The following is a 25,014-nucleotide window of genomic DNA, read 5'->3' on the forward strand; positions in this document are numbered from 1 at the left end:
TATTAAACATACAAAGCTTGAGGTATAACTGCATGTGCATAATGTGGTATCAAATCAACTGCTTGAGTCACAAAACAGCCAACATAATTGATTTCCACTACACAGCAAAAGGCGACATAGGTGATCAGGAAACATTACCATGTAATTAATGAAAATAATTGCCAAATTCTAAAACTGGTTTTAGAAATGCGCACTAAAATGTTCTGTGAATGTCGGAAAAAGAATATCTAAGTTTAAACACTAGCTGGAACGTATGAAAGAAGCAAATATAGACCATACCTCTTTGCATTGTTGACTGGAAGTTGACGCCCCAACATCAAGCTGTGGCTCAACATCCATCGCTTCAGACAAACTTGTAGCACCTTCAGAAAAGTCGTGAGATGACAGTTCAGGTGCAGAATTGCCAACACTACTTCCTGGCTAGTCCAATGTGGTTGTGCAGAAGTCACGGAAAAAGGCAGCAGGTTGGCACTTGTCGCCCTCGGCAAGACACGCTAGCTGGTGCCGGTCTTGGGCATCCAGGGCAGAAGCAATGGGGAACCCTCCACCTTAGGTGCTGTGCACTAGCGCCTGATGTTTGCAGAACGCTCCCTGTTGGCCGGCTCGACAAGTGCAAATACCGACGTCTTGCCACACTTGGTAAATTTTCCCGTCATCTTGTCCGCTGGGGACTTCGTACAGATTGTCACCAAGGGGATGGATAGTGGCAACAGCGTTCTCAGGCATCCTCTGCAGCAGCTTGTCATAAAAGAGCTTCTGGGCTGGCACACGGTTGTAGGCATACTTTAGTAACCTTTTCTGGAAGTAGCCCTCCCATACAGTGGTGACAATGTTAATGAGGGCAACAGCATTATAGGTTTCCTGCCTTCCAAGGACGACGTCTTTCAGAATACGGACTGAGGCCTCCGCAAAATTGTTGGTGTTGTGGCCTCGACTCAGTATCCCAGCACGGAAGAGGAGCACCCATTCCTTTTTTCGCTTAAGGAAAGCCGTGACCCGCTCCACATATCCCTTGTGGGATTTTGCCTGAAGCTCCGCCATTGCAGCATCCAGCTCCTCCATCGATGATGCATACATTACCTGCAGGGAATATTATAAAATGCACATTACATATTGCCTTGTACTAAATATATTCGCATCACACTCCTTGTTTTGCATCTTTCAGCAGTGGCATGTGGACTTACCACTTTTATTTTATAATGAGATGCAACGAGATGATTCTGGAATACTAATGATTGCATTTGGTACAGTAGTTGTAACGTTCAAAATCACTCAGTTATCTTCAACAGGGACACTGTGCATTTTAGGCGCATTATAAGAAAAGAAAATGACTTGGAGGGACCAACTACAGAGCATCAAATGAAACTAAACTGACAAAGCACCCCACTGAGTCTGAAGATTAACATAGACACAACACAAATAATATTCAACATTACATTGGAGAAATGCCAAGAGAACAGAATTTGAAGGCTGGAAAAAAGGATTAAAACTACACTAATGATGTAGCAGGCAGCTGTGCAGCAGAAATTTTTTGCTGTAACACTAAATTATGAAAGTGAGTGGAGTGGGTCAGGGAACAAATGCGAGTTAATGATATCCTGGTTGAAATGAAGCAGAAATGGGCATGAGCAGGGTATGTATGCAGAGCCTTCGAAGAGAGGGTAAACATAGTAGAGATGTCAGTCAAGTAAGCGTACGAGGTTGGGCAGTCTACAGGTGCTGTGAGGGCACGGTTTGCACAGGACAGGATTAGCTTTTGCATTCACAGGACAGGCACAATGTAAAAATGGCATGAAGTTTCAACCCTTGGCAACCAGCCCAACAGTACATTGTCCTGAAGGATGAATTGGAGTGGCATGGCACAGGACTTTGTCTCGCAGTGAACTTATATACAATGATGAAAAATTTGCAGTCACCCGCAATCTGGGCATAGCTGACAAACGACAGGTGTTCTGTTGTTCTACCATCATCATTTCTTTGTCTACTATGCTTTGAGTGCTGCTGCTGCAGCGTGTAAGTGCAAGGAAGGCCACAGAATTTAATATACTAAAAGATCTGAATACTCCTCCTTAAATGAACAGTAGTGAAAGGAGGAGGAAGGAAGCGAATAGAATAAAAAAATTTGCCAATTTGTTATTATTTGATTAAATTTCTTTCGTTTCACCACCAGTTTGGTGGTGAAACGTTATAGTGGAATACGCAGTTGAAGGCTATGAAAATTTTTTTCATTCATGACCATCAAAAATTGTGTATAAGTGAAAGCTTGTTAATTCGAACCTTGATAATTCGATTTTTCGGATAATTAGAACTGCACTACTTAGTCCGGCCAAGCTTCATTGAGATCTGTATGCAAAAAAGCCCGTTAATTCGGAGGGAGTCGGTTCCGTTACGGATAATTCGAACTACATGCTGCTGTGTCTGAGCGGCTTGGTGCGCAGCATGTGGCAAAAAAAAAAAATACCTCAGCATAGTTAGAGGCTGTGCACGTCCAATGGGGATGGATGAAACCAGGTAAAGCCATGCAAGAGTGCATAAAGCCTAAATGGTGCCATGACCGGTGGCAGGGTTGGCGTTGGCGACGGCTGCCTTCTCTCTCTTCCGCATAACCTTCAAAATTCGCAACTAAAACTTGTTGATTCGGAAATATGCATAAGCGCTGTTGGCGCGGTCCCAGCCAATGACCATAAATGGCTATGACTTCGAACGGGCCCTACGGCTTCGGGGTACGTGGGAACTTTTTTTTTTTTTTTTTTTTTTTTTTTTTGCGAGAGTCGTCCATCCTTCCTCCCATCAGTCCTCAACGAAAGCACACGGGTCAGCCGCAATCATAACAGCAATCACGACGCCGTCTTTTAGCATCGCGCAAGGCAGAAGACAGCGCCCGCTCCAATCACCCATGGCCTGATAAAGCGAACTTACTTAAAATGAGGCTTGCACAGCCAGACAAGAGCTAGCACTCTGCCAAGGTCGCTTCCCCCCCCCTCCCCCCATCCTCCGCTAAAGCCAATGTCAAAAGGTAGAAATGGTGATGTTATCGTTGCGCAGCATCTTGGCACACCGCCAAGAATTAGAATTGCGTTGCCGACCTTGCGACCGACCGTGGCAGCGCAAAACGGAGGAACTGCGAACCGGTGATACCTGTTTTTTTTTTTTTTTTTTTTTTTTTTTTTTTTTCTTTCTTTCTTTTGAAATTCTCAGCCTAAAACCGGGGCTGGATGGATGAGTTCATTAAGCGGGTCGCGAGTCAATAGGATAAATTTCATCATCATCATCAGCCTGACTATACCCACTGCAGGGCGAAGGCCTCTCCCATATTTCTCCACTTAACCCGGTTCAGTGCTAGCTGCATCAACTTGACCCCCGCGAACTTCTTAACCTCATCCACCCACCTAACTTTCTGCCGCCCCCTGCTACGCTTTCCTTCTCTTGGAATCCAGTTTGTTACCCTAAGCGACCATCGGTTATCCTCTCTTCGCACTACATGTCCTGCCCGTGCCCATTTCTTCTTCTTAATTTCCACTAGAATGCCGGTAACTTGAGTTATTTCTCTGACCCACTCTGCACGCTTCCTATCTCTTAATGTTACCCCTACCATTTTTCGTTCCATAGCCCTCTGGGTTGTCCTCAACTTAAGTAGAACTCTCTTGGTTAGCCTCCACGTTTCAGCCCCATTTCAGCCCAGGATAAATTTCATCATCATCATCATCAGCCTGATTATACCCACTGCAGGGCGAAGGCGTCTCCCATATTTCTCCACTTAACCCGGTCCTGTGCTAGCTGCATCCACTTGACCCCTGCGAACTTCTTAATCTCATCCGCCCACCTAACTTTCTGCCGCCCCCTGCTACGCTTTCCTTCCCTTGGAATCCAATTTGTTACTCTCAGTGACCATCGGTTATCCTCTCTTCGCACTACATGTCCTGCCCATGTCCATTTCTTCTTCTTAATTTCCACTAGAATGTCGGTAACTTGAGTTATTTCTCTGACCCACTCTGCACGCTTTCTATCTCTTAATGTTACCCCTACCATTTTTCGTTCCATAGCCCTCTGGGTTGTCCTCAACTTAAGTAGAACTCTCTTGGTAAGCCTCCACGTTTCAGCCCCATAAGTGAGTACAGGCAAGATGCAACTGTTGTATACTTTCCTCTTGAGCGATACCGGTAAGCTGCTAGTCATAATCTGCGAGTGCTTGCCAAATGCGCTCCATCCCAATCTTATTCTTCTTGTTACTTCATTTTCATGGTCCGGATCTGCGGTTACTACCTGTCCTAAGTAGACATATTCGCCTACTACTTACAGTATTTCGCTACCTAATGTAAACTGTTCTTCCTTCCCGAGGCTGTTGAACATTACCTTAGTCTTCTGCATATTGATTTTCAAGCCTACCTTTCTACTTTTTCTGTCTAGGTCATCAATCATTATTTGCAGTTCATCCCCCGAGTTGCTTAGCAAGGCAATGTCATCAGCAAATCGCAGATTACTGAGGTATTCTCCATCTACCCTTATCCCTAACTGCTCCCATTCCAAGTCTCTGAATACCTCCTCTAAGCAAGCTGTGAATAGTACTGGGGAGATTGTGTCTCCTTGCCTAACACCTCTCTTTATGGGAATTTTGTTACTTTCTTTATGCAGAACTATGGTTGCTGTGCAGCCGCTATATATATCTTCCAGCACTTTCACGTATGGCTCGTCTACCCCCTGATTTCGCAATGCCTGCATCACCGCCGAGGTTTCAACTGAGTCAAATGCTTTTTCGTAATCAATGAATGCTATGTATAAGGGCTGGTTATATTCCGAGCATTTTTCTATCACCTGATTGATGGTATGGATATGATCGATAGTAGAGTACCGTTTCCGAAACCCTGCTTGATCCTTTGCTTGATTGCAGTCTAAGGTTGTCCTGATTCTATTAGCGATTACCTTAGTAAATACCTCGTATGTAACAGACAGTAAGCTGATTGGTCTGTAATTTTTAAGGTCCTTAGAGTCCCCTTCCTTGTGAATGAGGATAATGTTTGCATTCTTCCATGGTTCCAGTACCGTCGATGACACCAGGCACTGCGTATACAGGGTGGCCAGTTTTTTCTAGCACGATATCCCCCCCGTCCTTCAGCAAATCTGTAGTTATCTGAACCTCTCCAGCTGATTTCCCACTTTTCATAGTTTCTAGTGCTTTCTTGACCTCGTCCTTCGTCACTGGTGGAACGTCTGACTGTTTTTCCCTACCGCCAATCTCATTACGGTCTTGACTACTTTGGCTACTGTAGAGGTCTGTATAGAACTCCTCGGCTACTTTGACTATCTTGTCCATATTAGTGATGACGTTGCCCGCCTTGTCCCTTATCGCATACATCTGGTTTTTGCCTATGCCCAATTTCTTCTTTACCGCTTTAAGGCTTCCCCCGTTCTTTACAGCATGCTCAATTTTTTCCATGTTATACTTCCTTATATCGGCCACCTTGCGCTTATTGATTAGCTTTGATATCTCGGCCAATTCGATCTGGTCTGTTGGATTGGAATCTTTCATACTCTGGCGTTTCTTAATCAAATCTTTCGTCTCCTTAGACAGCTTACCGGTATCCTCTCTAACTATCCTACCGCCTACTTCTACCGCGCACTCAGTAATGATATCTCTGAAATTATTGTTCCTTGCCTCTAGGGTAATGTCGCCATCCTCAGTTAGAGCTGAATACCTATTCTGTAGGGAGATCCTGAACTCTTCTGCCCTCCCCCTCACTGCTAATTCGTTGATGGGTTTCTTTCTTACTAATCTGTTGCGTTCTTTCTTCAGATTTAGGCTAATTCGGGACCTCACCATCCTGTGGTCACTGCATCGCACTTTCCCGATTACCTCTACATCCTGCACAATGGCGGGGGTTGAACATATTATGAAGTCGATTTCATTTTTAATCTCTCCGTTAGGACTTTTCCATGTCCATTTCCGGTTCTTCCGTTTGCTGAAGAAGGTATTCATGATTCGTAAGTTATTGCGCTCTGCAAACTCAACTAGTAACTCCCCCCTGCTATTCCTAGAACCAATGCCATAGTCACCTACTGCCTTGTCTCCTGCCTGTTTTTTCCCTACCTTGGCATTGAAGTCGCCCATTAGTACAGTATACTGCGTCTTTACTTTTCGGATTGCCGATTTTACATCTTCATAGAAGCTTTCAACTGCCTGGTCATCATAACTACATGTAGGTGCATAGGCCTGTACAACCTTCAGTTTATACCGCTTATTAAGGGGGGACGCGGCACTTGAATCCCGAAAATAGGCCCCAAAATCGCATTTTCAATCTTTTCATTTTTGCGATCCCGAGACCCGTCTGCACCGATCTGCAAATTTTGGCTTCAAAATTATGTGTATTTCACGCGTTATAACCATTAATAGCAGCAGCTACGCGCACGCGGACCTTTAAATTGAGGTCTAAATTGGTCCTTTTTCAACCGACTGCAGCACGGGAACTATGCGTTTCACCGGCGCCATTTTGGTCTCGTTTGAAAGCTCGCGCTTCCGGCATTTTATTTTTTTCAGCAAGCAACCCTGAGCTTCACGTGGGAGCGAAACAACCAACAACAAAAAAAATGCGCGGCGCGGGTTTCTATTGGTTACTTGAAGCATGTGACCATCATGGCGGCTTTTGATTGGCTAGGCATGGCTAGGGAAGCTCATAGTTCGCGCCGGTCGCCATTTTGAAGAGGTATCGCTTTTGTGATCGTGCGAGGTTCGTCATGCCGGGTGGTGCGAAAAAGTTTCGATCTAGGGAAGAAAGGTAGGGGCAGGAAGCGTAATGATGCTGCTACCGCGTTGTGGGAGCATGCGATGGACAATCGGGCTCCGAAATCGCCCAATAACGCCGTCGTAACCGAAGACGCTTCCCCCGACAGCGTGCGCGGTAACTCCGGCCGCGTAAACATCGATGTTATCGACACAGAAGTGCGCGAGATCGCGTCTTCTGATAGCGTGAGCGGTGCCGACCTCGGCTGTGCCAAGATAACCATCGATGCAGTCGACGACGGAGAAGCGTGCAACAACGACGACTGCGGCCGTGTGAGGGTGGACACCCATGTTACGGACGACAGAGAAGTGTGCGAGGCGCGCGCCCGTGAAAAAGCAGCACTTCAGCGACTTTCGTTGATACCGGCAACGACACGGAAGATTGAGCCTTTCGCAGAGGAAAGCAGTGCGGCGACGACGCCAGTGTCTGATCAGCGCCCCTCTCCTTGCGTGATCGTAAACCTCGACTCACTGAACTCGCTGCTTCAAGTTTTGCGGTGCGAAACATGCCATGAGCCAGTGAAAGTAGTGAGGGGCGATCGCGACTACGGCCTCGCGGCGAAGCTAACGGTCGTATGCAACAACTGCGGTGATATCGGGGCCGAATGGAGCTCGCCCCGAGTGGATGGTCCAAAGACATGCAACCCATTTGATATTAACATGATATCTACTGGAAATGGCCAAACAGCCATGAATGATATATTCGCGGCAAATGGGATTGTCCCGCCGTGGGATGCACCACAAAACATTTCAGCGCCATCTGAAGCAGAGTTTGGCACCTGCTGCCATGCAAGCAGCTGAGGTTGCTATGAGCCAGTGTGCACAAAAAGTGGCCACTCTGTATGAACAGCTATGTTTTGATCATAGAGGCAACATAGCAGTGTGCTTTGATGGCACTTGGCTAACTCAGGGTCACTCCTCACACATAGGCGTTGGTGCCGTAATAGAGTTATTTACAGGATATGTATTGGATTACATTGTGCTGTCAAACTTTTGTTTAGGGTGCGAGGTTGGACCCAAGCCAGATTCTGAGGGCTATGCAGAGTGGCAGGCAACACATCAGTGTGAAAAAAATAGTGAGAGTAAAGCTGGTCACATGGAGGTGGAAGCTGGCCTCATACTTTTTCAAAGGCCTCTCCAGCGACATGGATTGCGATACACAACCATCTTGTGTGATGGTGACAGCCGCACATATGCTGCAATCAAAGAAGCCAAGGTGTATGGCTTCATCGATGTCCAAAAGGAGGACTGTGTGAACCATGTTCAGAAGCGCATGGGCACGGCACTACGGAATTTAGTGCAAAAGCACAAAAGTGAGGGAAAGCGAAGCCTTGGTGGGAGAGGCCGGCTAACGAACGAGCTCATCACAAGACTAAGTACATATTACGGCCGGGCTCTAAAGTCTAATGATGGTGATGTGGATGCAATGCACAAGGCAGTAATGGCAACATACAGGCATGTAACATCCACAGACGAACGTTCAGACCACAGCCTATGCCCCACTGGAGCTAATTCTTGGTGTCGTCACAACGCTGCAAAAGCGAAGGGCGAGCCAGAACCTGGGCACCATTACAACTTGCCAAAAGATGTGGCAGAAGCCTTGCTTCCTGTGTACACCCGTCTCTCTGAAAGGACCCTTCTACAGCGGTGCCAGCGCGGGAAAACTCAGAACTCAAATGAAAGTTTTCACTCTGTGATATGGGGCCTGGTATCAAAGGAGCAGCATGCTTCACTCTTTGCCGTGCAAGCTGCTGTTGCGGAAGCTGCCTTACGCTTCAACACTGGAAATTTACATGCATCCACTGCAATTCTGCAACAGCTCAGTCTGAATATAACAAGCACTGCATCCCAGAGGGCAAGGGAGAAAGACCTCCGTCGAAGTGCCAACTCCAAGAAGAAGCGAGAAGCCTCTCTGAGCATGAGCAAGCTGGTCAAGAAAAGGCATAAAGATGGCATGCATCCAGATTATGCCCCTGGTGCATTTCCTTAAGATTTTATTGGTTTTCTCCCAGTAAAGATATTCTGACATGTTTTTCCTTGATTTCTCAAAACATCAATTTTGACACTTCTGCAGTTTTGGAGGGAAAATAGCATCTGTTCTATTTAAGCTATGAGCATAATTTTTTTTGTGTGAGAAAGATAAATGCATGCAGAATGCAATATGCTCAATTTTAATGCAGTATTATTTGCTTTAGAAATTTTTTGAAATGGGTCATGTGTTTGACATGCAAAGATGGAATTTTTCTCTTGCAATTTTGATGAGCTCTAACTCTAGTTCAAATTGACCTAGAATATTAATTTATACCTTATTACACTCCTTAAGCATTCCAGATTGTTTTTATATTCTAACAACTGCGCTTGGATTTTCTGTTTAGAAGCTAATTTTTCTCCAAACAAAGAACCCAGCTTTTACTGTTTTTTGGTAGTATTTCAGAAACTACTTGCCCTATGAGAAAAATAATTACAGTTTTGGAATCAGCATGTCAAAATACATAAACTGTGAAGATTTGGTTCATATCTATTCATAAATAAGAAAGTTGCCTCCTAAGGGTAGCATCCCCCCTTAAGCCTAATTACGATGCCTGCAACCCTCTCATTAATACTATAGAATTCATCGATATTACCCGCTATATACTTATTGACAAGGAAACCTACTCCTAGTTGTCGCCTCTCTGGTAAACCTCGATAACACAGTACATGCCCATCCTTCAGTACAGTATATGCCTCATTCGGCCTCCTAACCTCACTAAGCCCTATGACATCCCATTTCATGCCCTCTAGTTCCTCTAACAGCACTGCTAAACTAGCTTCACTAGCTAGGGTTCTAGCATTAAACGTTGCCAGGGTCAGTTTCCAATGGCGGCCTGTCCAGCGGAGCCAGACTTTCTTAGCACCCCCTGCTGCGTCACAGGTCTGACCGCCGCCGTGGTTAGTTGTTCCGCAGCCGCTGGTGACTGAGGGCCGGGGTTTTATGGAGCTTATCATAGGAGGTTGAGGCCAATTACTGCACCAGGGTGGCCAACTCCTGTTCTGGTGAGGGAGTGCGTTGCCGGAAGTGTTCACCGGCATCAGGTCGCACCCCAAACCTGTTTATGCAATTCCATCGACACGCGGATTTTTTTTTTTTTTTCATCCGGTGGAGAATTGCGCGGCACCGGGATTTGAGCCCCGGTCCTCTTGCATGCGAGGCGGATGTTCTACCGCTACGCCACCGCTGCAACTCGGAGGATAAATTTACCATAATGCAAATGGTTCTTGTCAATTTTTTCGAGGCCATTCGATAGTTTGAGCATCGGATAATTTGAACTTTTCTCCCGATCCCGTGAAGTTCGAATTAACGAGCTTTTACTGTAAATCACGGACAAGCACGATCATGCAGCAGTGCATAGTTGTCAAATACACTCCGAGTCACCTGTCATCGGTGCCACAAATGACAGACGTCACCCTCTCTCGCATTAGAACCCAGTTGAAAGTCATAGCTTATAAAAATCTCAATCAATCCGATATTTTTTTCATGTAAGGTCTGGGTGAAATAAAAACAAACTTATGTAGTGAGGTGTTCAAACATCTACAAAAGCTTCTCTGCAATGTGTTTCTGCAAGTTTCCTGCCCGCTTTTACAAGCGGGGAAAAAGACAACACTGGATTGTCTCCTATCGGAGAAAAAAATTAGAGCTGCACATGTCACGTTACTTTCCTAATTTTTGCTGCTGGAGTGGAACATGTATACTAATGCAATCTGTAGCTAGTCAAGCATCATCAGTGCATTTTGATTGTTGCTTTTATAGTTGCATGCGAAAGGAAGTTGCATAATTGTTTTACTCATCACAACTGTCTTTTGCACAGTGATAATTTGTTGAATTGAAAGCAACATAGATGGCATCATGCATTCCCTCATAACTTTGGATAGTTTGTGCACCTGTGAGTTTACATAGGCGACGTGCAAACCGAGAAGCATTTCTAGTGTTTGCATACTAATCATTCTAGATTTTGCACAGCTGGCTCTTCAATTTTCGGTTAGTTGCGGAATATCATTTATTGTGCATATTTGCCAGATTGGCATGATGTAGCTCTTAATAATGCAAATAATTCAGTTTCTAGCAATCATTAAGTTGGAATATTGATACATATGTAATTGCTTTGAAACATTTTTCTGCTAACATGGAACATATGTCATGACTATGGGTTTTTCTTAAGGGTTTCTTATTCTACTTTCTCATTTGTATGTAATTTGCAAGCGTTTGGGTGTAAAATTCTTTGACAGGTTTGATATTATATTCACCTGAACTCATTTCATAACTAAACTTCTCCAGTTCTCCAGCTTGTTTGCTGGCACACATTTCCTTTGCTTTCTTTAAAATGTCTGTCCTTAGAAGCCAACAAAAAACAGCAGACTCTGCAGCCGTCATTTTATTAGGTGGCAAGAAATAAATGAATCAAGGTACTCTAAACCAGGAACATCTAAGAGGCAACAAAGGTAATTTTTTTCTTTTCTGCTGTCCATTTCAACGTAGGTAATGCAAGTCAGGTAGTTGCATGGTGCAACGTTTTCAAGCGAAGCTTCTCATCTATCGAGACAAAAATGCTGTGATGACAGCCTTCTAACAAAAAAAAAATATAGACTGTGTAGAATGAAAAGTTTAACATTGAGGTGAAAAGGTCAATAAGAATTACTGAATGCACTTAAAAACTTATAGTTTACGACCAAGCACGTCTTGCAATGTGTGCATACTCTACACAAAAAGGATAATTCCACAACCACGATGTGTGATTTTCACCATCCACGTTGGCAGGTAAGTTATGCAGAGCTGTCCACTACAGTTTCTCATATGTTTCGAACACTGCTCAAGAGTGGGCATTTGTCGCACAAAAATCTAATGGTACTTGAAACAGTCCTGCTTGTAGCTACAAATGGTGCTCTCTCACTATTGCAATGATGCTTTGCAACCTTGCCGACTTCCATAAAGGCAGAGAAAATTATTGCGAAATAGTGTTCCGCTTGTTCATCTGTTTACAGGTGTAATTCTGACATTCTGTCGCGCGTGCTTCTCTTGATAGCCGCTTGACTGGGTGCACAAAGCAGGTACCAGTTGGACTCCAGGAAAAAAATATAGGACTTGTCAGGTTCTTTTTTCAAACGCATTGTTTAAGCGTAGGCATTTGTTTCAAAGCACAAAAAGAGGTTCTGTACTCGTGATAAGCTGCATAGATAGCCTGACTGACACTTGTGTGCGATAAGCACTTCTCATGAGAGTGGAATGGGCCATCCCACAAAGATGCGACATCGAACACATGTCCGCTTTTGATAAGTTCTCTTCCTTTTCGGATGCTGCCACCACAAATAATTTCCATGCGCCCGCACAAAGGGCAAATTAAAATGTGAACTTCTGTCATGTTTGCTCTAGCAATGGGGCAGCCAGAGATTGTGCCCCGTCCATGCTTCCTGCCGCCGCTGATAGGTAGCTTTAAGTGGCGCCCCTACAGGCGGCGCACAGAATGCATAATGCTCTTTTAGATTACAAGTATAATATTGATGTACCTGAGGTGAGTGGGTGTAACAAGAAATTCGGCGCTAGTCCAGAGCACAGAAGGGCTCACTTCCTTTGAAAGTTGCAAGTTGTTTTTATGAAAATGCAAAACATTTTCTAACCACATCCTCCAAACTGTTGTTCAAGCCATTTTATTAGAGTACATTTCAAATCTGGGCTCATCTCACAGCATTACGCTGCTGACCAATTATTTTATGCATTTTGATAAATGCAGTATCCCACAGCCATATTGGTTTCCAAACCAAATTCAGGCACAAAAAAATGAGGTATGGCATGACATAGTAAGGTATGTGGACTTCATCTCAAAAGTTACCTGGGCTATGCACAATGCCATAATGGAGGGCTGCAGTCTAATTTCCATCACCTGAGATCCTTTAACAATGAGGTGGTCAGCAAAAGTATAGCATGCTTCATTTGCATTTACCTTCTGAAATGCTGACATCCAATCTCGTTTCTCCTCCCTGCTGATGTCACGTGCTGAGTGAAGCCAGTGCCACTCTGCCTGGGCCACGTGGAAGTGGCAGAGGAGTTGCTTCCCCTCAGGCCATGTTGCTCGTAAGGCAGCTTTCTCTGCTGCCGAATTATCCGTCATGAATGCTTCGGGAGCCTGCCAAATATGAGTAATATTTTGTATCTTAGTTGCAGTAAACAGAAACACTTATTATAATAGTACAAGATGTGCACATTGCTATCTGTTAGAAGCTTTTGGGTAGCAAAGCCAGAGAGACAAAGGTCACAAAGAAGAAGCAGACTATACTATTGAGGAGGCGTTTTCCCCTCATGGTTTCATTAGACCACATGCTTAAAAATATGGCCACACTGATATTGGAAAATCACAGTTTATCTAGACGGCGCATCTGTTAATCATGCAACTTAAAGGGACAGTCTGGTGTCATAAATGACTATAAATATTAGCTTATTCTGGTAGATCTGACCACTTGATGGCAGTAACGAGGGCAGAAATTGCAGATTAAACCCAAATTTATCTTTTCATTCATTGAGAAAGTAAGGTTTGAGCAGATGGTGGCAGGTGCCGTGTCCTCTCTTTGCCACTTACATGGGTGCTCCCTGCAGTGGATGAAGTGAATGTACATTTCTTAACTATGCCAAAGCATCATAAAGAAAGCTATTTTTGTTCATATCAACTTAAGACAGCCTGCGTTTCTCTCAGTAAAGTGCAGCAACTATCATCATTTATTTTTGCTTGATCCGCTTTTAATAAAATGCTTTTAAGGAGAAAGTGCTAAGTCCACATCATTGCTATAACTGCCGCAGCACTTGTTTTCCCCTGGTACTTCCAGGTCATAAAAAATACCAGTTATATTTAGTTCATATCTGCCTACTTTACTTAAACATATTTTATTTCTCTTATTTATAGGTTTAGAGAGTCTGCATTTTGGTTAATGTCATCCTTAAGATTGCCACTGCAAGCCACACAAAAGGCGTGACAGTTGCTTTTTCCTATGAGTTTCAGAATACTATGCTAACTATATTTCATGTACCCAAAGCAAGGGTTTACAGACACTGTCTGCCAATGAGAAAATGAGACTATCACACTGAAAAATTGTGTTTTAAGTGGCTGAGCTGGGTTCGTCAGTGCCGCAGCCAAATATTTGTCAATTTGGAAAATGAGCTTTTAGGTGATGCAAGAAAATAATTGAAAAAAATCAGAAGACTGCCTCTTTAAGTCATGTAGACAGCAATATGGTGCTGTGATATCAATATGCCAGTGGAAAAAGGATAAAATATAAGGTATGTTGCTCACACTTGTAACACCACTGCCTGTCACCTTGATTACAAAGCATACAGCTACTACTTACGTGTGCCGTGGCACAATACACTGAACTGGGCTTTCAGTGATCAAGCAGGGTTTGAAGCCATGCAACAGCAAAAGAAACCGAAAAAATATGTATGCTTTTACCTTCTCCTAGTGAGCCATTTGAAGCCTGAAGTCAGTAAGAAAAAAAGCTCGCAGCAGGACTAACGATTATTACATGTAATCTAAGATTTGCTAATGATATTGCCTTGTGAGTAACTCAGGGGATGAATTGCAAAGAATGGCTGATGACCTAGATAGGAAAAGCAGAAAAGTAGGCCTAAAAATTAATATGCAGAAGACTAGGGTAATGTTCGACAGCCTAGGGAAGGAACAGAAATTTACTATAGGTAGCAAAGCACTGGAAGTGGTTGGAAAATATGTCCACTTAGGACAGGTAGTAACCACAGATCCGGATCATGAAAGGGAAATAACCAGGAGGATAAGATTGGGATGGAGCGCTTTTGGCAAGTACTCGCAGATTACGACTAGCAGCTTACCGGTACCGCTCAAGAGGAAGTATACAACAGTTACGTCTTACCTGTACTCACCTATGGGGCTGAAATGTGGAGGCTAACAAAAAGGGTTCTACTTAAGTTCAGGGCAATGCAGAGGGCTATAGAATGAAAAATGGCGAGGGTAATGTTCAGAAATAGGAAGCATGTCGAGTAGGTCAGAAAAATATCTCGGGTTAATGACATTCTAGTGGAGAACAGGAAGAAGAAATGGGCATGGCCAGGGCATGTATTGCATAGAGAAGACAACCAATGGTAGCTGAGGCTAACAAACTGGATTCCAAGGGCAGGAAAGCGTAGCAGGGGGCGGCAGAAAGTTAGGTGGGTAGATGAGGTTAAGAAGTTTGCAGGTGTCAAGTGGATGCAGCTAGCACAGAACTGGGTTAGTTGGAGGAATATGGGAGAGGCCTTCGCCCTACAGTGAGTATAGTCTGGCTGATGATCACGATATGTAGAATTAATTTTTATAGCCTTTGCCTATTACGTTATAAAAGGAATTGGAAGCTAATGCTGTGATTTTTATTACATAGTCTTTGAGAATTATTATTTAAAAACTGTGGTGGTGAAAATTTATAAGTTGATTTGTGTATGCAACAGGTCAGATTAAAATTGCAGAACGTTTCATTTTGTTCTCCCCCTTTCCAACAGAGCAGGAGAGAGGCAAGATCAATACATAAATGTGCACCTAACTGTAATTATGACTTGGTCCGTTATGAATTAATGGAAGCACGTTGGGTATCTCTGCTTGAGCAGACCAAAAGCAGCTTTGTAGCTCTCGGTGCTTTGAGAGCTGTGCAGCAGGACCGCTAGCGGCATCGCTCCAACCACAGTCGCTGCAAGGACCAGCGTTACACTGCTTTGGGACTCATCGCATAAGGCTGTGCTGTCGATGAATATGATCTCCTTGGCAGAAGTCAGTCCTTGCATCCTCTTCATTATTTGAGTGACTATAAGAGCTGCCCAGCTGGTACCATCCTCTGACTTTGTGGTCCTGACATCGATCCCTGCGAAAGGTGACACGTGCTTTTAACCTTGTACTATTGAGTGTGTCAATGCTTCATGTGACTTAACCAGAACACTATTTTTGTACAAAATGATAGAGACCTTTCTTTACATCCAAGCAGGGAGGTTTTTGAAGCTTACTGCATTGCTAAGAACCTGGTCACATGTGTAGCATAACAGTCTTTTGTGTTACAGGAAAATGAGATGGCCTTCATTGATAAGTGCCTTTCATTGCAGCATAATCCTTGATGTTTTGTTTTTGGTTTCGCACATTTCACCGTATATACTTTCTACTAAATCTTAGTTGTTAGACAGCGCCCGTGTCGTCCTCTCCTTTCTCTGTCCTTTGTCTCTTTTGCACTTTTCCACAATGTGAACTACTTTTAACTCCCCCAATACAGTTTACTGTTTATCATGGCTTTCCACACATAAGTTTTTAAAACCGATTTTTAATGGTGCACCCTTGCTGAGCAGATATGCGTATATAATTGAGGGCTTTGTTGAGCTGTGCATGTAACAAAAGTCAGTAGTCTCTGGAATCATGGAAAACACGCAGAGGAATTTCTTTTTTTATTTTAATAGTGTGGTTGATTGAATTGGGAAGTTTTTCATAAATGATATTTTAGATGTCATGATGGAAAAATACAGCGCAGAGAAGGACGAGGACAAAATGAAGACACATAGGACACACGAGCGCTGACCTGCAACAGTTTATTTCGAGCCTCAGAGCCTTATTATACAGATGAAAACACCCAACATCATATATGCACAGTAGGAGATACATTCATATCTTGTCTTAAGTATATCAACTCCTTATGAGAAAGAGCGATAGAAGGCTTGGCTACGCAAGACCCACCCAACCGATCTACCATTTCGGCTTCTATAATCTCACGAGTCAGTTGACATCGGTTCTTCGTGATAACATGGCATTGTTCCTTCTTTGCGCTGTATTTTTCCATCATGTATAACCAACACGCCTAGACTGCTACGGTATTTAGATGTCAGATCATTAAACAGGACACAAAAAAGACGAAATAATTACTGTTTGTGCTATCCAGGAGTAAGGTTTGACTGCTGGCAAACAGTTATCAAGCTAATGACTGAAAACACCTTTTATAGGCCATTGTACACTTTCTTTTATGCCTTATTTGCACCGTATCATTCTTATGGTGCATTCACCCTTTCTTTCACCTTCATATCACGAGATTTTGCTTTTCACTTATTAGTAAAAGCCATGTTCACCTTATCCAGCAAGTAACATGACAATCATATGGTGTCTATGAGGCTGTGAGAAATTCATGGTTTTGAATCTTAGCCATTCAATCTTTTTTCTGGGGTATTTTATGTGACGCAGTACAAACACAGACATGTCACTTTATCTATATTGCTCCTGCCAACTTAACATGTTATACCCACTATCAACTCTCACTGGCAAGATGCATGCTCATGACAAGTTTAAGGCATGAAAATATTCACTGCAGCTTGTAACGCTAAAACATTAAATACCACATGCAACCAGTGGGATTTGTCTACATTGCATTTTCATGCACCAGGCCTATTACTATGTTAGCGGCTCCTGTGGTAGGCACAATGTTCACGAGACAGAGGACTGACTGTTTGGCCTGCAAATCTCAATGTTCCAGGTATTGAAAAGTGGAGACTTGCATGGCCATCGCTCCAAAGCTTTATGGTTAAAGCCTGACGTGGCCTCTATAAAGGAAAAGAAAACTGTAATGCAACCTCAGATGTTGGCCTTTCCAGGCTGCAACAACGTTATGGATTTATGCCCTGAGGCTATAAAATCGCAAAAACAAAATTTCTCCATCACATAGTACTGTTGAGCATATTGCAACTTACTGTTTTGAAGATAGGCTGGTGCCTTTTCAGCCAGCTTAGTCAAAAGATCTGCAGTACTGCCAAAGTGTTCCTTCTGCCAGACCTGGTACCAGTTGTAGACTGTGTTGGCACTCGGGTTTACAGCACCACTGGCCAGTTTTCCTAGCCCGCCATCCTCTACTTCCAGCTTTCATTGGTGTAGTGCTATGGCCTCTGCTGGGCTGTGGCCATCATTAAAGTAGGAATGAAATGCTGCCCAAGTGTCAGACGTGCTCCGCAGCAGCCGCAGGCCATCCGCGCAGTCAGTAGCATGATTATGGTCATCCCTGACCCTGATGACAGCAGGCAGTGGCACAGTTCGCATCAAGAAGCCATCCCTCTTCTTCGTGTCCTTCGTGACTTTCTTGACTTTTATGTCAACGAAGGCTGGGCAGTTTGCAGCGTTCCGGCCAGCAGTCTTGTTGCGACTCCTACGCTGGCATTTCCACCTTTTGTGGGTGGAAAAAATGGGGGGCTATAAGAATGGCTTCAAAATAGCCACAAGCAAAAGCTATGGGAAGTATGGTTTGACATGCTTTAGCAAGGTTGTAGAGGGGGTTTGCATTAGGGGGATGCTCAAGCTTCACCTTAAGAGGTAAAAAGTTCAGTTCAGTCGCTCAGTCGTGTCCGACTCTTCGTGACCCTATGGACCATGTCACACCACGCTTTCCGGTCTCTCACTATCTTCCTCACATCACATAACTTAATCTGCAGTGCCTCGAGGAGGCCATCTAACCATCGCGTTCGCTGCCTACCCCTTCTCCGGCGACCCTCAACCTTTCCCAACATCAAATCTTTCTCCAGCGACTCCTCTCTTCTCATCAGATGACCAAAGTAGCTGAGCTTTAACTTTAGAATTTGACCCTCCAATGAGCAGTCAGGCTTTATGGTCGACAATATCGAATGATTTGATCTTTAGCTGGCAGTCCAAGGAACTCTCAAGAGTCTTCGCCAGCACAACAATTCAAACACGTCAATTCTTCGGCGGTCAGCCTTTTTCACAGTCCAACTCTCGCATCCATACATCACAACTGGAAAGGCCATAGCAAGAGTTATACGGCAGACTAATGTCTCTGCTCTTTACTAGGCGGTCAAGGCTAACCATTGCTCTCTTTCCCAGAAGCAGGCGCCTATTAATTTCATGGCTGCAGTCTCTTTCCGAGGTAATCTTGGAGCCCAAGAACAGAAAATCTGTCACAGCTTCCACTTCTTGTCCATTGATGCTCCAGGACTTGATAGGGCAAGATGCCATGATCTTTGTCTTTTTAATGTTCAGTTTAAGCCCAAACTTCTCACTCTCTTCTTGTACGCGCATCAGAAGTCTCTTGAGTTCCACTTCACTTTCTGCCATTAAAGTGGTATCATCCGCATATCTAAGGTTGTTGATACGTTTTCCAGCAATCTTCACTCCAGCTGAAGACTCGTCCAGACCGGCCTCCCTCATGATGCACTCTGCATATAGGTTAAATAGGCAGGGCGACAGTATGCAGCCTTGCCTCACTCCTTTTTCGATTGGAAACCAATCAGTAAGACCATGCCCAGTTCTGACTGTGGCCTCTTGCCCTTCATACAGGTTCCTGAGGAGACAGATAAGGTGAATTGGAACTCCCAACTCTTGGAGAGCTTGCCACAATCTGCTGTGATCTACGCAGTCAAACGCTTTCGCATAATCAATGAAGCAGAAGTAGATGGGTTTCTGGAACTCTTGCTTTTTTCATGATCCAGCGAAGGTTAGCAATTTGGTCTCTAGTTCCTCTGCCCTTGAGAAACCCAGCTTGCACGTCCGGAAGCTCCCGATCCACATACTGCTGCAGCCTACCTTGGAGGATTTTCAACATCACCTTGATAGCATGTGAAATAAGCGCGATCGTGCGGTAGTTGGAACAATCTTTGGCACTGCCTTTCTTTGGAATGGGAATGTAAACTGACCTCCTCCAACCCTGTGGCCACTGCAGGGTTGTCCAAATCTTTTGACATAACGTATGCAGAATGTTAACAGCGTCATGGTTGAGGTTTTGAAACAACTCAGCTGGAATGCCATCAATTCCGCTAGCTTTGTTCATAGCAAGGCTGACTAAGGCCCATACAACTTCACTCTTCAGGATGCCCGGCTCGAGATCAGTAATCACAACTGTCTTATGTTGGGTTTGCACATTCGGGTCCTTCTTATACAGTTCTTCTGTGTATTCCTGCCACCTCTTCTTTATCTCTGAGGCTTTAGTGAGGTCCTTGCCTCGTTTGTCCTTTATCACGCCCAGCTTAGCACAGAAGCTTCCTTTGATATCTTTGATTGTCTTATACAGAGCTCTTGTGTTCCTTAATTGGCTGTTGCCCTCAACTGCTTGGCACTGTATGTTCAGGAAGGCATTCTTATCTCTTCTTGCTATTTCCTGAAAATCCGCATTGAGAACCTTGTATCTTTCTCTTTCCCCAATAACTTTTGCCATCCTCCTTTCCTCAGCTATTTGCAAAGCCTCTTCAGATAACCAGTTTGCTTTCTTGCATTTCTTTTGCTTTGGAACTACCATAGTAGCAACTTCTTGTCATCACGAACAGTTCAGATCTCTTCGGGCTCTCTGTCTTCTAGATCTAATTCTTGATATCGATTCCTCACTTCCACAGCATATTCTAATGGAATTTGATCCAGATCATACCTGAAAGGCCTTCTACTTTTCTGCGTTTTCCTCAGTCGAAGCTTAATTTTGGCAACAAGAAGCTGATTATCAGTGCCACAATCGGCCCCAGGCCTTGTTTTTACTGTTGTATAGCGCTTCTCCATCTCTGCCGGCAAATAATATAATCGATCTGATTCCTGTACAGACCGTCTGGTGAAGTCCATGTATACAGGCGCCTCTTGTGCTGTTGAAAATGAGTATTCGCTATGGTCAGGTTGTTTTCTTGGCAAACCTCTACTAGCCTCTGCCCAGCTTCATTTGGCTCGCCAAGACCGAACTTGCCTATAATTCCAGATATTTCTTCACTCCCGACCTTAGCATTCCAGTCTCCTATGAGAACAACGACGTCTGATGAAGGGGTGCGGTCTAACAGGCTTTGTAGGTCCGCATAAAACCTCTCAACGTCAGCTTTTTCAGCAGTAGTGGTCGGTGCATAGACTTGGATAACTGTTATGTTGAAAGGGTGACCTAGGATCCGAAGTGAAATCAATCGGTCGTTTTTGGGGTTGTACCCTAGCACTGCTTTGCCCATTCTTCTGTTTACTATGAGAGCGACCCCATTCCTTCTCTTGGATTCGTGCCCACAATAAAAGACATAATGATCGCCGGAGTTAAATTCTCCCATTCCGGTCCACTTGAGCTTGCTGATACCCAAGATATCAATGTTCAATCTATCCATTTCTCGCTTGACGACATCCAGTTTACCTTGCGTCATAGATCTTACATTCCATGTTGCTATGTGATATATCTCCTTGCAACATCGGACTTTCCGGTCGCTTCCCGACACATCCACAACTTAGCGTCCTTTTGGCTTTAGCCCAGCCGCTTCATTCGTCCTGGAGCTACTAGGAATCGCCCTTTGTTCATCCCCAGTAACATGTGGGACGCCTTCCAACCAGGGGAGCTCATCTTCCGGCGCCATATCATTAATGGTATTGTAACTGGCCATAGGGTTTTCTTGGCAGGAAATATTGGAGTGGGTTGCCATTACCTTCTCCAGTGAATCACATTTTGTCAGAACTCTCTGCCATGACCTGTCTATCTTGGGTGGCCCTACACAGCAGAGCTCACGACTTCATCGAGTTTCGCAAGCCCCTCCGCCACGACAAGGCAGTGATCCATGAAAGGGAAGAGGTAAAAAGCAAAGCCTGAATTGCCTGCGAAGTTGTCAGCGAATAACCATGCATTACACCAGTGTTGAGTGCTTTATGGTACGGTTAAAAAATATTCTTATAGCAGCTGTCTATAGGCCACTATTAGGATACAAAACCCAATTTTTTGAATTAATGAAAACTTTGTTGTCAAGCCTCCATTCAATGCAAGGAGCTTTCTTAGTTATGGGTGATGTGAATATCAATATGCTTGGTGAAGATTCATCTTCTGAGTGCCTAGAAACCATACTTTGCGCTTTCACTTGTTCGAATATGATTTCCTTGCCTACTCATGTTACCGATACCGGTGCCACACTTCTAGATATCTGCATTACCAATTGTACCTTGTGACCAGTGCTTATCAGGTGTGCTTTCCCTTGATATCAGTGACCACATCCCAGATTTACATGTATCCCAACAGCGACTGTCAAACAGAAAGTCACTTTTACCTCTACTTATCGGGACATTAGCTCTGCTTCGCTCATGAAATGTCACACAGCAATAGAAAATATTCAATGGGAAAGTATCTTACGGGGAAAGTAAGCGCAAACAAAGAGACAAACACAAGAGAGGAGACAAGACAACGCGCTTCTTGTCTCCTCTCGTGTTTGTCTCTTTGTTTGCGCTTACTTTCCCCGTACGATCATGAACCAACTAGCCCAGCAACAAGTTCTACTTCGGAAAGTATCTATGCCAAATGCAATCCTAGTCAAGGATACAGTCTTTTCCTCGGCACATTTAAGGCCTGCTATGAGAAACATTTTCCCTTGGTGCACAATTCTAGCCGAAGGAAAAAAAATATGGAAGCCTTGGATTACGACCACCCTGCATAAGAGAATAAAAGTAAAAAACAATATACCATTCTTTCCTCCAATCACGTGATACTATGCTATTAACACAATTCAAGGCATTTCGTTATAAATTAAATGCCGATTTAAGGGGGGCAAAAATATACCACTATCAGTGTCTGTTCGCTGAAATATACAACAATCCTAGAAAGCTATGGCGAAAAATCAATCCTTTATCCAATGACCTTAAAGCTACATGTCCTCTTTTATTGCAGCTTTTGCTGATGGGAAGACTGATATAGAGGCATTGGACACAATGAATGAGTTCTTTGCTGACGTTGGCGAATACATTTCTTCAAACAGAGATTGTGCTAATTCGTTTTCAAGACTGTCCAAGGCTTGAGAATTCAGTTATACTGTCCCCAGTGACTTAGAAAGAAGTCATCAGCTTCATGGCCAGAATTCGAAAGAATGTCGCAGCTTCACTAGGTGACCTGAGCATTGTCCCTATTAAACATGTAGCACCCATTATAGCCAGGCCAACGGTATTTATAATGAATCAAATGATTGAAATTGGTATATTACCTTCTGACCTTAAACAAGCGCGTATAACCCCGGTCCACAAAGGTGGAAGTGTTGGTGATATACCAAACTATCGCCCAACATCTGTTTTGCCCATATTTTCTCAGGTTTTTGAGAATGTTATTAATGCTCAACTTACAAATTTTGTTACAAAATAACATGCTATAAATGATTCGCAGTATGGCTTCCAAAAAGGAAAATCATTTGAAATGCCCTTATTACAAATCACAGATGAAGTACTTAAAAATATGGGTAGCAAACAATTCACTGTAGGCTTATTTATTGACCTCAGGAAAGCATTTGACTACGTAAACCATACTACATTACTCTCAAAGTTGCAAGATTACGGCATACATGGTGTTGCTCTTGGTCTTATCACAAGTTATATTTAGACAGAAAACAGTGTAAAAATTCGTGACCTGACGTCTTCAAGTACAACGATAAAACATGGTGTACCTCAGGGATCAATCCTAGGATCTTTGCTGTTCATTCTGTGTATTAATGACGTGCAATTTGCCTCTTTCACCGAAACTGGTCATGTACGCTGATGACACAAATATTTTTTTCTCCGCACAAACCTTAACCAAATTGAACACTGTCATAAATAGTTATTTGAATGTTAAAAATGCTAAATGTATTATTTCGAGCCTCATAACAAAGTCTGTGACACTGAGCTAGTCCTACACTTTCAAGGTGCAGCATTGCAGTGTGCGACTTCAGAAAAATTTGCAGGCGTCTGGTTTGAAGAAACCATGTCGTGGAACACACATGCTAGCAAGTTGGCTATAAAATTAAGCAAAACAGTTGGCTGTCTCTATAAGCTGATAGGATTACTTCCAGTAAAGCTCAAAAAAGCAATATGTTTTGCTAATTTCTACTCTAGTCTTCCATATTGCATTTTAGTTTGAAGAGCTACAACCATCCATAATTATAATAAACAAGAGCAGCTACAAAAAAAGGTGCTACGAATTCTTGACAACTTTTATGGAAACCCTAGCCAGCTATTTACTGATCGCTTGTTTACTAAACATCATATGCTTAAAGCAACTAAATTATATGATTACAAACTGTCTTTCTATATGAATAAATGTACCCCTCCAAATGATACGCACCGTCCCTTGCATGCTTACAGCTTACGTAGGGAACTAAAACCAGTGCCACATAGACGAAAAAAAAATTATGGCCAGGTCACTCTTGACTACCGCATACCATCACTTTATAATAAACTTAAAGCCCACATTGACTTTACTGCCCTACTTGGCACATTTAGATACGAATCAACAAATTTTATGATGAAGCAATGCGATGTTCATATTCATTTCTGATATCTGATGTGTGTATAATTCTTTAGGAAGTGTAAATGCTGCTTTTGCTCTCATGTTCATATCGATTTTTATTGTGCTGTGAAATGTACTGCGAGATGCTGCCTGTAGGCCCAGTCAAGCTGTCTGTGGTAGCTTTTTCCCTGGGGGACCCCCGACTTGTAGGTTGGAAATAAATTGGAAAGTAGAATGCCCCACCACTTTTTATTATGCTTTTTATATATTTTTACTTTAAGTGTGTTTTGGGGGAAAGTAAAGCGCAGGTTTTCAATGGACATCTGCACCAGGTCATACTGCCGTTTCATTCTGTGATTGTTAATAATAATAAGTGGCTTATGGGAAAAGAAAGGTGCAGTATCTGTCTTTTTCTGTGGACACCTAAAAATAAAGATTAGTTTTTGGCGTAACAAAAGTGCGGTATGTCCACTCAAGGTCATTTGGATGATGCCAGGTGAATTCGAAGTTGCATCCCAAGAAGTAGAGCTTACAATCTAAAAATATAAATTTACATTCCAGCATAACTAAGCAGACTTTTGTTTCAATTCATATATTAGAAAAATGATAAATTGAAATTACACTATACTCATTTATTCTTCATCTAAGAAGCCACATTAACTTGTGCATTATGATGCTGGGCCATCAAAAAATTGAATGCACAGATACTATCACACAAAATGAAACAACCAAAAACTTTCAGTTCAGTAGAGAGAACATTGGGTGTAAGCAAAATTAGTTAATCAAGAAAAAACTACAAGGAACAAGCACATGCCAAGTCAGGTAGTAAAATACCTTTTAGGATCGGCCACTTCCCAGTCAACTACCCACGACGTACTCGTCGCATTGATGTAGCTGCTTAGCCACTCGTACGCGTCCCCATCAGTGTTGAGGGCGACACAAAAGCATTTGACGTTCTCGACGCTGTTGTCGTTGTCGAGATCGCATGTGAATGACAAAGAAGCCGCCAT

The 25,014-nt window shown here is 43.4% G+C and overlaps 2 pseudogenes across 1 annotated transcript; one reads left to right on the plus strand and one right to left on the minus strand.

Moving 5' to 3' along the window:
• Positions 1-347: 347 nt before the first annotated feature.
• On the minus strand, positions 348-25,014 carry LOC146175255 (uncharacterized; annotated as a pseudogene). The gene is made up of 6 exons (XR_014702348.1): positions 24,839-25,014; positions 22,341-22,349; positions 17,514-17,989; positions 15,357-15,658; positions 12,748-12,930; positions 348-1,080 (listed from the first exon to the last, which is right to left on the minus strand). The product of XR_014702348.1 is annotated as an uncharacterized LOC146175255 (transcript).
• Positions 7,279-8,885, plus strand: LOC146175256 (uncharacterized; annotated as a pseudogene).

The sequence above is a fragment of the Amblyomma maculatum genome, chromosome 11, assembly GCF_055883805.1.
Source record: "Amblyomma maculatum isolate TAMU_Amacu chromosome 11, ASM5588380v1, whole genome shotgun sequence".
Classification (NCBI taxonomy): domain Eukaryota; kingdom Metazoa; phylum Arthropoda; class Arachnida; order Ixodida; family Ixodidae; genus Amblyomma; species Amblyomma maculatum.